This window comes from Equus przewalskii, chromosome 27 (genome assembly GCF_037783145.1).
Source record: "Equus przewalskii isolate Varuska chromosome 27, EquPr2, whole genome shotgun sequence".
Lineage (NCBI taxonomy): Eukaryota > Metazoa > Chordata > Mammalia > Perissodactyla > Equidae > Equus > Equus przewalskii.
In genome coordinates this window covers 2,510,205-2,524,608 of record NC_091857.1, presented here as the reverse complement: position 1 = coordinate 2,524,608, position 14,404 = coordinate 2,510,205, and the positions used below count along the sequence as shown (strand labels likewise).

The 14,404-nt window shown below is 36.0% G+C and overlaps 1 protein-coding gene and 1 long non-coding RNA gene across 2 annotated transcripts in view; one reads left to right on the top strand and one right to left on the bottom strand.

Moving 5' to 3' along the window:
- HTR1F (5-hydroxytryptamine receptor 1F) overlaps positions 1–14,404 on the top strand; it is a 150,348-nt gene that overhangs the window by 101,201 nt on the left and 34,743 nt on the right. The window lies entirely within an intron of this gene.
- On the bottom strand, positions 1,741–13,124 carry LOC139079847 (uncharacterized). Its single transcript, XR_011533816.1, has 3 exons — positions 13,001–13,124; positions 8,659–8,794; positions 1,741–1,946 (listed from the first exon to the last, which is right to left on the bottom strand). It is a non-coding gene; the product is annotated as an uncharacterized lncRNA (long non-coding RNA).

Here is a 14,404-nt window from a genome sequence, read left to right as displayed (position 1 = left end):
TCAATAGACTGATTATATATTTCAGTATAAATTAGTATCCGTTTCTGAAAGCAATTTGAAAATGTACATTGAACTTGTTCATTTAAATTTGTTTTCATACCCTTTGAACTAATATTTCCATTTCAAGTTATCTATCATGAAGGAATAATCAGGATTGGGAAAAATACTTTTGACGTATTTCCAAAATTGTTATGCCAACACATTTAGAACATAAAGCATAATTGGCAACTTTTTTACTGAGATATTTTCCATCATAGATTTTTCCCAAGTTGTTATTTAAAATGCTGCCTTATATTGCCATGAATCTGTCATGAGAAATTCTGGTACAGCGATACTTTACTTAGAGCAGCTCAATAAATACCATTTTAAGGAAACAAAATAATTAGCTTGATGACTTTTGAATTAAAATGCCAGTGAATCTTGTATTTTGTGAAAAATTGCCACATTGTCGCATTGTTGTTATAAAATGTTTATGCAGCTAGCTAGCATCAGCTGGCCAGGAAAGTCTTCTCAGGACCCTACCCACAGAGAAATCTTATTTGTATACTTAGATATATTCTTTTTAAAATTCTCCAATTGGGATAAATATCACTGCAATATTTTAATCATGATGATGTCATTAGTTTCCAAGAACTACCTGATAACTTAAATGTATTTGGAGGCTATAATTTAGTTGGTATATTCTGAATAAAATTATATTTTGAGTGAGAATTCTAGAAATATTTGGAGTCACATCCAGTTCCCTTCTCAAATCCTTCTCCGTATGCCTTGGTTTCAATAGGTCTTCTCTGAACTGTACTTAGGAGATGCTCCATCCCTGACTACTGAATGAACAGATGAATAAACACACGTGGGAACCTGTGAATCCTATGGCTTGGTGGTCATCTCCTTCTCAAGCAAAGATATTTGTTACTTTTAGTTAAATTGCCTTACACTTGCCAAAGAGTTTAGTTTTATAGAAATTATCTGGAAATGTTTTATTTTTTTCTTTATACAGGATAATCTTTTTTAGGAAATTAAACTAATTATAATGAACTTTTGTAACCAAAGGTTAAAAAAAAAAGGTATTATTGTGCATTAAACATTTTCATATAGATTCTTTCACGTTTTAGTAGGGCACTAGAAGATATTACCAATGTTCCCCAATATCCACTTTTCTTCTACTTCTGGATACAAGGAGGACTCTACTTCCCTACCCCTTGAAGTCAGTTGTAGCCGTAGAAGTAGTACTGACAATGAAATGTGGGGGGAGATGTGTGTCCCCAGCAGTGAATACTGGTGCCCAACTACCCAGCTCTTTCTTCTCTTTCTGTGCAAAGGTATGAAGGGACTACACGGAAAAGAGCTGCCATAAACCCAAGTTGGACATGTTCTTTGAGCAAGAAATAAATCCTGTGGTTTTAAGGTATTGAAATTTTGGTCTTTGTCCTTGCCACAGTGTAACCTAGCTCATGTGCTTCAGGAAACCTGTGGTCAATCTCTGTATGCAAAGTCTTCCTTCAAGACCACACGTATGTTCACTAACAATGAAAAACAGCTCATGATTGGCTTCGTCTTCTTAATTTAAAGCAGAACAATTCATTGATATGTGTTGAAAAGATTCAAATTATCAAATCGTAGTTTTCCTTTCTCTTTCCCTTTAGAAGCCTACTTCACAGAAATTCAAGGGCTCTGGAGCTACAGAATCAGTCTCCTTTGAGAAGGATTAAGTTCAGCTGTAAACAGAAATGAAAAATAATATTTCCTTAAACATGATAGAACTTTATTTTTATTTTAAATAAAAGAAGATGTGCTTGAAATCTATGGCTTGTATGGCAAATCCACAGTGGCTTCTGAAATCCAGGTTCTTATTTTTCTGTTCTACCTTCCTCAGATTTTATCTTCAAGGTCACCCCTTTAGTCTAAGACAGCTACTATAGTTCCAGCCATTGCACCAGCATCCAGACCTGAAGTAGGAGAAAGAGGAAAATGATAACGCAGTGTCCTATCCAGCTTTCTTTAAGCTGCCTTCCTGGTTCTCCCTAGAAATTCCCCCAACACTCCCTGTTACATCACATTGGCCAGAACTTGGTCACCAACCTGCAAATGTGGCTTGTAAATATAGTCTTTTAGCCAGAAGTAAGAGGGGTGTGAATGTTAGATGGCAACTACAATCGGGGCCACACTAATTGCCAAGGATTCTAGCCTATGTTGGCTATAATTTTCTATGTAAACATTCTTCTAACCCCTTAAGATCTAACTTCTATCCTTAGTCATTCTTCATATACATGTTAACATTACTCTCTTTAAGTTTTATACCTTTTTTCTTTTGTTGATAAATTCAATGATCTTTTTTTACTCCAAATTCTATTGGCATCTATTACAACTTGAAACTCTTCCACATTGAAATGATACTCCTCACTTCTTTTTCTCTTCCCTCTCAGATTGTGCCTTTCCTTCTGTTTTAATTTGCTGTCTCACATGGTGTCCACCACAACTCAATACTTGGTCTTTGGTGTAATTCTATGTATTATATACACAATTGAGTTTTTCATTATCACTGAAAAAGTAAGCCTATCTTTTATATTTGAAGATAAAACACGAATAGAAGATACTACTGCTGGGTATTTGGAGGAATCATTAAAATTAAGAATAAACCAATATAGAGTGACATCAGCATCATGGCAGAGTGAGCTTGCTGGGGACTCTCTCCCCTCCAACATACAACAAAAAGGAGCAACCATATTCCAAAAAAAAATCCTAATAGCACAGGAATCCTTGGAGAGTCACAGCAGCCAAACCATGGAGGGTGGAGAGGCTGGAACCCCCCTCAGAGGAGCTAGAATGGGGTAAGAGAGAACTTCACTCCCTCCCTTAAAGACTGGGATCGTTGCCATGGGAGGCTCCATAAGGGAAGGAGCGGTGGAGGGGTCGCGAATCTGCAGGATCACCCAGGACTCCCTCACACCCTTGCAGCCCAGATGGAAAACCTCTGACAGGCCAAAATCTTTCACGTGGGGTGACCTCATCAAGCCAAGATCCAAGGAGACCAGATAGCGAGAGCTGTTTAGGAAACCCGGGTCTGCGCACAAGAGGAAGTGCCCCAGCCAGTGCACACTGTGCCACACCATCTTGGCTAAAGGTGAGGGGCTAAGAATAAGCATCTCTCAACCCCCAACTAGTGACAACAGGCTGTACCTACAAGCGAATAATATCACTATGGGGGAAAACTGTTCTAGCATCAGACAGTTCATAGAAACTCGAGACCAGAGGGAAAACAAGCACCCAGAATTATGTCCTGAGGACTCAGAAATAAGTAAACTAAACGACAACAAATTCAGAGTAGCTATTATCAAAAAACTCAATGAGGTAAAGGAAAATATAGAGAAACAAGTCAATGACTTCTGGAGCTACTTCACAAAAGAGATTGAAATTATAAAGAATCAATCAGAAATAGTAGAGATGAAAAATACAATGGAAGAAATAAAACATAATATGGATTCCCTGAATGCCTGTGTGGATGCCATAGAGGAGCAAATCAGGATAATCGAAGATAGACAGGTTGAATGGCTCCAGAGAGAGGAAGAGAGAGAACTAAGAATAAAAAGAAATGAAGAAAATCTCTGGGAAATAGCTGACTCAATGAGGAAATGCAACATAAGAATTATAGGTAGCCCCAAGGGCGAAGAAAAGGAGAATGGAGCAAAAAGTGTGCTCAAAGAAATAATAGCAGAGGACTTCCCAAATCTAGGGATTGAGAGAGAAATGTGTGTGGAGGAAGCTTTCAGATCTCCTAGATTTGTCAATGTAAAAAGACCTACTGCAAGGCATATAGTAGCAAAACTGGCAAAAGTGAATGACAAAGAAAGAATACTCAGGGTAGCAAGGCAGAAGGAAATAACCTACAAAGGAACCCCTATCAGACTTTCAGCAGATTTCTCTGCAGAAATCTTACAAGCTAAGAGAGATTGAAATGACATATTCAAAACTTTAAAAGATAAAAATCTTCAGCCAAGAATACTCTATCTAGCAAAGATATCCTTCACATATGAAGGAGACATTAAATCTTTCCCAGACAAACAAAAGCTAAGGGACTTCATAGCCATGAGACCTCCTTACAAGAAATCCTCAAGAAGGCCCTCATACCTGAAAAAAGAAAGAAAGGGTTCACAAAACACAGAGTAAGGAGACTAATAGAATCAGAATAGGATAGCAAATATTCAACTATAGCATTAGGATAAAGGAAAGGGAAACACCAAAAAGAAGACACTCTAGTCACTTTAACCACAAACTCACAATACTAGTTGGAATAAGAGATGACAGTAATAACTTAGGAGGGGAGGAGGAAAGGGACTGAATCAGTTTAGGCTAAGGAAATAAGGGGCCACCAGAAAATGGACTATATTATGCATGATATTCTGAATACAAACTTCACGGTAGCCACTAAACTAAAAAACAAAACAGAGACACAAAAAATAAATCAGGAAAAAACTAAGAAACCCAGCTTAAGAAACTGCAGAAGTCAATGGGTAGGCCAAAACACACAGGACGAGAAACAAAGGAAATGCGGGAAAACCAGAAAATGAGTGACAGTGTGACAGCATTAAACCCTCATGCATCAATAATCACCCTCAATGTAAATGGATTGAACTCTCCAATAAAAAGAAACAGAGTGGCAAGATGGATTAAAGAACAAGATCCAACAATCTGTTGACTCCAGGAAACACACCTCAGCTCCAACGAAAACTATAGGCTTAGAGTGAAGGGGTGGAAGATGATAATCCAAGCTAATGGCAAACAAAATAAAGCAGGTGTGGCAATACTTGCATCAGACAAAGTAGATTTCAAGATAAGGCAGGTAAAGAGAGACATAGAGGGTCAGTATATAATGATCAAAGGGACACTTCATCAAGAAGAAATAATGCTTATAAATATCTATGAAGCCAACACAGGAGCACCAAAGTTCATAAAGAAACTATTAACAAACCTAAAAGAAGACATCAAAAATAACACAATACTAGTAGGGGACCTCAACACCCTACTCACATCATTGGACAGATCATCCAGACAGAAAATCAACAAGGAAACAGTGGAATTAAATGAAAAGCTAAAACAGTTGGACTTAATAGACGTATATAGAACACTCCATCCAAAAACAGCAGAATACACATTCTTCTCAAGTGCGCACGGAACATTCTCAAGAATAGCCCATATGTTGGGAAACAAGGCAAGCCTCTATAAATTTGAAAAAATTGAAATAATAACAAGCATCTTCTCTGATCATAATGCTATAAAGCTAGAAATTAATTACAAGAAAAAAACTGAGAAAGGGACAAAGATGTGGAGCCTAAACAATATGCTATTGAACAAGCAATGGATCATTGAGGAAACTAAAGAAGAAATCAAAAAATATCTGGAGACAAATGAAAATGATAATACGCCATACCAACCCATATGGGATACAGCAAAAGCTGTATTAAGAGGGAAATTCATCACAATACAGGCACACCTTAACAAACAATAAAAATCTCAAATAAGCAATCTCAAATTACACCTAACTGAATTAGAGAAAGAAGAACAAACAAAGCCCAAAGTCAGCAGGAGAGAAATAATAAAAATCAGAGTAGAAATAAATGCTATTGAAACAAAAAAGGCAGTAGAAAGGATCAATGAAACAAAGAACTTGTTCTTTGAGAAGATAAATAAAATTGACAAACCCCTAGCCAGACTTACAAAGAAAAAAAGAGAGAAAGCTCAAATAAAAAAGAATCAGAAATGAAAGAGCAGAAATAACAACAGACTCTGCAGAAATACAATGAATTATAAGAGAATACTACGAAAAACTGTATGCCAACAGAATGGATAACCTAGAGGAAATGGATAAATTCTTCAACTCTTACAATCTCCCAAAGCTAAGTCAAGAAGAAACAGACAATCTGAACAGACCAATCACAAGGAAGGAGATTGAAACAGCAATCGAAAGCATCCCAAAGAATAAAACCCCAGGACCACACGGCTTTCCTGGGGAATTTTACCAAACTTTCAAAGAGGATTTAACACCTGTACTTTTCAAGCTATTACAAAAAATTAGGGAGGATGGAACACTTCCCAACACATTCTATGAGGCCAACATCATGCTGATACCAAAGCCTGACAAGAACAGCATGGAAAAGGAGAACTACAGGCCAATATCGCTGATGAACATAGATGCAAAAATTCTCAACAAAATTTTGGCAACTCGAATTCAGCAATACATCAAAAGGATCATACATCATGATCAAGTTGGATTCATACCAGGGACACAGGGATCGTTCAACATCTGCAAATCAATCAATGTAATACACCACATCAACAAACTGAGAAATAAAATCCACATGATCATCTCAATAGATGCAGAGAAAGCATTTGACAAGATCCAACAGCCATTTATGATAAAAACTCGGAACAAAATGGGGATAGAAGGAAAGTACCTCAACATAATAAAGGCCATATATGACAAACCCACAGCCAACATCATACTCAATAGGCAAAAACTGAGCACCGTCCCCCTGAAAACAGGAACGAGACAAGGATGCGCTCTATCACCACTCTTATTCAACATAGTACTGGAGGTTTTGGCCAGAGCAATTAGGCAAGAGAAAGGAATAAAAGGAATCCAAATAGGGAGGGAAGAAGTGAAACTATCGCTGTTTGCAGATGACATGATCTTATATATTGGAAACCCCAAAGAATCCATTGGAAAACTTTTAGAAATAAACAACTACAGCAAAGTTGCAGGGTATAAAATCAACTTACATAAATCAGTGGCATTTCTATACTCTAATAATGAACTAACAGAAAAAGAACTCAAGAACAGAATACCATTCACGATTGCAACAAAAAGAATAAAATACCTCAGGGTGGATTTAACTAAGGAAGTGAAAGACCTATACAATGAAAACTACAAGGCTTTCCTGAAAGAAATGGATGATGACATAAAGAGATGGCAAGACATTCCATGTACATGGATTGGAAGAATAAACATAGTTAAAATGTCCATTCTACCTAAAGCAATCTACAGATTCAATGCTATCCCAATCACAATCCCAATGACATTCTTTACAGAATTAGAACAAAGAATCCTAAAATTCATATGGGGCAAGAAAAGACCCGAATTGCTAAAGCAATCCTGAGAAAAAAGAACAAAGCTGGAGGCATCACAATCCCTGACTTCAAAACAGACTACAAAGCCACAGTAATCAAAACAGCATGGTACTGGTACAAAAACAGATGCACAGATCAATGGAACAGAATTGAAAGCCCAGAAATAAAACCACACATCTATGGACAGCTTATCTTCAACAAATGAGCTGAGGGCCTACAATGGAGAAAAGAAAGTCTTTTCAACAAATGGTGCCGGGAAAACTGGAAAGCCATATTAAAAGAATGAAAATTGACCATCCTTTTTCACCATTCACAAAAATAAACTCAAAATTGATCAAAGACCTCAAGGTAAGAGCTGAAACCATAAGGCTTCTAGAAGAAAATGTAGGCAGTACACTCTGACATCAGTATTAAAAGGATCTTTTTGGACACCATGTCTTCTCAGACAAGGGAAACAGTAGAAAGAATAAACAAATGGGACCTCATCAGATTAAAGAGCTTCTTCAAGACAAGGGAAAACAGGATTGAAACAATAAAACAACCTACTAATTTGGAAAAAATATTTGCAAGTCATATATCTGACAAAGGGTTAATCTCCATAATACATAAAGAACTCACACAACTCAACAACAAAAAATCAAACAACCTGATCAAAAAATGGGCAGGAGACATGAACAGACATTTTTCCAAAGAAGATATATGGCTGGCCAATAGGCACATGAAAAGATGCTCATCATCACTCATCATCAGGGAAATGCAAATCAAAATGACTCCACTCATATGAGGAATTGAAACATGTAGACAAAGAGAACAGATTAGTGGCTACCAGGGGAAAGGAGGGTGGGTTTGGACACAAAGGGTAAAGGGGTGCACCTACAACACAACGGACAAACAATAATGTACAACTGAAATTTCACAAGATTGTAAACTATCATAAACTTAATAAAAATTAACTTAAAAAACCAAAAAAGAATAAACCAATATAAAATATCAGAACATAATTCTGTTTGTTGTGTTAATAGCATATAACAAATAGAAAATGACAGAGCACCTAGCGTTTAAGTATATGTTGATTGGACTTAACTTACATTCTTTCATGCAAGGAGATTACAATTTATGATAAGAATAGGGTTTTGTTGGAAATTTGCCACAAAGGCAGATATTAAGTAATATTAGTTTAATTCCTGTGCAAGGAAAGTCCCAGAAGGTCATGAACAATTTAATTTGAGTTATATTATTTATTATTTGCTTTTTTAAAAAGCAGGTACAGTCATTTCATATTTTAAGGCAAAGTTTATATGAATTCCTTTCATAGCAATACAATCATATTCATATATTCACATTCCTTTGACATTCCTGAAATGAGGGTGTCTAGGTGGATAAAGCTGGTATTGACAGGTCTTCTACACGAAGTTGAGCCTTGGAGGTTATGGCCAGGATTCCCTGAGAAGGCACCCCAGCAGGTGACCCCGTGCTGACTCTCAAGTTTAGCAGGGACTTCAGATTCACCACATTACCCAGATTGACCAGATTTACCTTTGACAGTGGATCAAATTAGGATAGGAATGTAGACAAGACTCTTCCTGGAACAATATTTTTCCTGTCTGCCACTTGTCAGCACAGCCTCGGGTGGGTGCCTCTTCTGTCTGCTCCCATAGCACCTCATTTTTCTCTTTATCAGGAGATTTATAACATTTTAATTATTAGTTTATTCACATGTCCCCTAATCTATGTATGGACCGTTCATTGATCTTTGTATTCTGGACTATTTGGAAACTCCAAAAGGTATATTATGCTTGGAAATCTCAAATGCTACATTTTATAAACTACATGCTCTTTGAATAAGGAAATAAAAAATTAATATGAGCCTTTATGTTGCAAATTTATTCTGATTTTTCCTTCTAACCACTTGTGCTATTTGTACACATACCAATCTGGATTTACAAATACCTCAACTGAGTTCTTACATTGACTCATTTATTGTGTAGCAGATGTTTATTGATGCCTACTTTGTGCAGAGCATAGTGCTGGATACTGGAGACACAAAAGCAAATGAGATGGGGCACAGTGCACAGCAAACAAGCCCTCAATGACCTGAACACACATTAACATAGTTAATTTTACAAGTGGTGATTCTACAGTGCATTAATTTTAAAGCATTTTTTAAAAATTTGCATCAGAGGTAATCATGAAATGTGTAAATAATCTCCACTAATGCCTTAATAAGTGCTTTTCTAAAATCACTCTCTGTGCCTTGAATCGTGTGTGCAAATATCAGTAGTTCAGGTAACCTTCATTTACTTCTAATGGAAGAATACAGATACTGTTTCTTCAGCTATGTGGTGAAATATGTGATTCAAATATGCTTTATTTGGATGGCTCTAATTCACATCGGCCCTGAAAGGAAAGTTAAGAATTTACCTTAAGAAGCACAAAGTTGGATTAAAAATTCGGTACGTCTGGCTTTAAAGCTCATGCTCCTAACAATTACTTCACAAAAGTGGAACCCTAACGGCAGAGAACAACAAGGTGAGAGCTACTGACTAGGAGCCAAAAACCTAACAGAAAAAAGAACAGGAATGCAGGTAGCACCTGACTCCTTTCTCATGTCACTGCCTGTCAACAGCAGACTCCACCAGGAGGCAGCTTGCCATCACCCCGACTGTTCCTTAAGAGCCAACTTCACCGTCTTCTCCTCTCCCAGAAGAGAGGAGGGCAGGAAACTTATCTCCATGTCCCCCAGTTTTCACCTAAATAATTCTGCCAGGGTGAGGCTCCTGCGACTGGCCTATCCTCACTAAGGATTTCCCACCATGTCAAATGGCTCTGCTTTGTCAAAAGACCTACTCTGGAACCGGAAATCTGCAACCTGAAAATTCCTGACTGGGTTAAAATATTCTACCAAATGTACTCCAATTAAAATTTAGAACTATTGAATAATCTAGAAATAACCATTTTGGCACTTCATTAATTTTCTGTTTTGTTGGAAAATATTCTCAAGTCATAAAATTGTGAGAGATTTCATTAAATATCTCCACATTAGAAATTGATTTAATGGCTGCAAATGAAAAGATTTAGGCAAAAACATTACCATCTTTAAGAAGTTTAGGCTTAATAACAATATCCCACGTTTGTAGGGTTTTTCAATGTTTGCTGATGTGCCCTGTCTAGTGCATACTCTAAATAATGTGTTACTACTCTGACAAGTTTTACACAATGGAGAATTTTTTAAAAGAATACAGTTGTGCATTCAGTATGTAAAATTAAATGTCTTCTCTTCTGTTATAACTTTTTCATATGGCAAATTAAGCAAATAAAAGTGAACAATTTGTAATTGACGCCATAGAATACACTGTATTTTGATTGACAGATTAATAATTTTTTTTCTCTCAGCAATCTGAGTCTCCACGCCCGCTTGAATTCCAGCTTTGGATGTTTTCTTAATTCATCGTCTAGTCACTGATTCCACTGGAGAGTGTCATAGGGATTTACTGTATTTAAATAAATCCATGAATGACTTAGAAAAAATTAATAATTTTCCTTTTATATAACACTCCAGCAAGAGACGGACCACAGAATGGAGGCAAAGCCTGTGATGTTTCCGACCAAACTTCTGAAAGATAACAAAACAGCAAAACTTCTGAAAGATAGTAAGTTATAAAATATAAAACAAAGAAGAGCTAGAGTGAATTTCGAGGCACAAAAATACATGATTTAAAGGCGGTGTCATGCACCAAATCATGGAACAGAAAGAACGGAAATGTTTTGTGTGGGGTTCAGAGCAGCCCGTTTACGACAGGAGGACATGTAAACACATAAATCTGTTCATGTGACTGAGATGCTCATTTCGTCTTGAAAGCAAATCATAACGTTGATTATGAGAAATTTATTTCTTCCTTCCCTTGATCTGTGATTTCCATACTTTTTATAATAAAAATATCTTTAAGAACCAGAAAAAAATACTTGTAAAAAATGTGAAGTATGATTGACTGAGTCACAAAGTTAAAAAGAGAAAAGACTCATGGAATATTAATTTATTCATATTTGGGGAAATTCTTTCATATATTAGTTCATATGAACTATGCAAATATCAGCATTTGTATAGTATTTGAATGAGAAGCAAAGAAATGCAACTTGAAAATATTGAACATTAGCACCAGTGAGATTCAAAGGATTATTCTTGATCTCATGTAACAAATACTCTGTTCTAATGTGCTACTTAGAATTTGAAATGTCTCAAAGTTATCATTGTAAAAATCAGTTACTATTATATTTTTCTGTAGATACAGAAAGTAAACAAAGATAAAGCTAAAATTGCGATGCTCATTTTTTATTTATCTTTCCTAGTCTGCTGATTTATTCTGTTCTTACTTTAAGTTCCAAGAAGAATTTTGAAAACTACTAAAGAAATATAATCAAATAAAATAATCTGTAGTCTTGCCACAAAGAATACAGCACACGAGAGGAGCTGCGTGCAGTTCACTGTCATCTACAAGAGTAAAGCAAATGCAGATTTTTCTAACTTTTCTAAAATAAATGTTTATTTACACTAAAAACAAAATGTCGAATGTTCCTGATAAACGTGGACAAAAGATAGAGATCATTCACATATATACTAGTACGCCTAAGAGGAGTGAAAAGGAAAGAAACAATATAGTTCTGCCCCTAAATATTCTGAATTGTTAATTTTATAATTGAATGGCTGTGTTGAAAATGGTCATGGACATTTTGACTCTAGGAACACATTTGGCTTTTCTCTTCAAGCATTTCTTTCAATGAGTATCTTTGAACCTCTTTTAAAATGAAATTTGTATTTTAAAATCAGCAGTTCACAGTATTATTTAATACAATTATTTTTGCCCTCAAAGTATTATTAAGCCATCACAATATTTCCTGTTATTCATTCAGAGTAATTTGAAGTTTTTTTCACTGGAAAGACTGCGCTAACTGGAGCTCTTTCAGTTTCAAATTGTGTTCACGTTAGATGTTAAAGTACAGGAAAAAAACATGGTTTGGGTAAACTTAAGATAACATGATTGTGTGGAATCCCAAATAGTTCTCTCTTTTAATTTCCAAATGAAAAATAAATTCATCCTCTCAGATTATTGCATTATAATTGTAAGTCTAAGAGGAAATTATTGATGCTTTTCTTTTTTTCCATGAATTTTAGAAGAACTATTTTCACGTATGATATTACATAAAATTGCAACGTTTAGAAACATGGAAATATTTTTGCTGGCTATGAGCACCAACGTCAAAGGTACAGAAAATATTAGAGAAGCTCTATAGGATGGTGTTTAAAAGCTCGAGTTTTGGAGCCTAGAAAGCCAAAACAGCCGCTCCGCGCTGCAGGCTCGGGAACTACGTACATAGACTTTGATCTGCGTTTATTTATTTACTCCATCTGTAAAATAACGACTACCCCCAAGAATTTTGGTGAAAGTTAATGGAGATAAAATATGTGAAAACTAAAATGTCTGGCACAAAGCAGCTGCTCAAGAAATATTAGCCATCTTTATACTTATTATAATTATTATTATTATTATATTTATTAGTTATCAAGTATAGTTACCAGTGAACTTGATTAATGAAATGCTAATGTCTGTCCTTTAATACACTCAATTAGAATAATGATGTATTACTTTAAATTTGCCTTAATACTGCAAAATTAAAGTTTGAGGTTATCTGCTATGTTTTAAAATTTATTAAACCACTCATACATATGGTTTGTCAAAGTGTGAAAAAAAATTCTTATCTAGTAATATTAATCTTGTTAGATCCTTACTTCCCTGAAAACAATTACATTCAGAAAAACATTATAAAACATTAAGGCTTACCCTAACATCTTAGAGAAATAAAGAAAGTAAATACAGCTGACCTTCAATTTTAAAGACTCTGAATTTCAGGTTGACTGTTTTCACTGCTTCACTCATTTTGGCTGGTCTGCCCCCAATTTTTAGAGCAGCCTGGTTAATTATTACAGTACCTTCTGTTAACAAAATAGATTCGAAAAGCCAAAAGGCAGCTCCTGTTACTTAAAAAGGAAGCCATGGCTGGGATAAAAAGTTTCCACGACATTGTACTGTGTGTGTAAAACTTCTTATCTTTGTCCTGTTAAATTACTTCTTTGTTAAGGAAAGTCACATTTCAGCTCTTCTGCCAGCTGGCATCCTTTTTTATATACTACTCTTTTAACATCATCATTTTAGAGCTATGGTGTAAAGACTTTAACTTTTAATATTATGTTTCCTTTTCAACAGCAATACTGATAGCCATGTCATAAAACCTTACTTTAGAAGTACTTAATAAACCACAATCACAGCACTCTCCTTGTTGTTGAACACCAAAACCTCACTCTGAGCGTATTTGCTAAGGTCTCTAAAAGAGGAAGTACATATATTCTCAGATTGGTCACATAAACTATTGTTTTAAACCAAATTTCATATTTCTTTAAATTCGATGAGTGTTTACCTTAGCACTGCTTAGATTTTGGAAATGACAGTTTTTAAAGACACTTCTCAAACCATATTCCTAACTTGCTAAAGTGTGTTTGTGAATTTGTTCTTCAGAACCAAAAGAGTTTGTGTACACCCACACACACACACACAAACAGAAATTAATTGTTTTGCCAAGTAGTAATACTTTGGGGTCGTTTCTAACACTGACTTACAAATAACTCCACTCAAAATACTTAGGAAATAATTAAGAAATTAAGGGCCTCTACTACTGACGGATCAGTCAGTTACTAAGTAGAGCAGCAGCCTGAATATACGAATCCACATTTCAAGAAATGAATCCATGCCTCTTTTGCCCCAGTCCTTGGGGAAGGAGAACTCCTCAGAAAGACAGCCTCCTGTAAAGGACTGCCAAATTCCTTCAAACCTCATACATGTGTGGAGGGAAAAGTGATATTGGGAAAAGTAAACAGTTAAATGGCAGAACATAAAGTTCAAATGAAAGCCACAATCCTCTTTCTTCTTTCTCAAGGAGCCAAGAGGAGAGGCTGATGTTCTCCTCGTTTCTTACTGCCACTTCCAGACCATTACATCTGACTCCAAAATTCTCTCGCTCTTGAAGTCCACACCATCTTCTTTCTATCGCCCTTCCTGTAACCTCACTATTACCTTCTACTGACCTAAGTGTCAGAGGTCAGAGGGCTTTAGAATTTGGTTTATGTAAGTCTTCTTTTCCTCCCATTCCTGTCAGAACTCCCGGGAATTCAAAACGAGGCCCTCCAGCCTCACAGTTCCCAGTTTGAACAACTTTCCTGTACGTCCTGGTT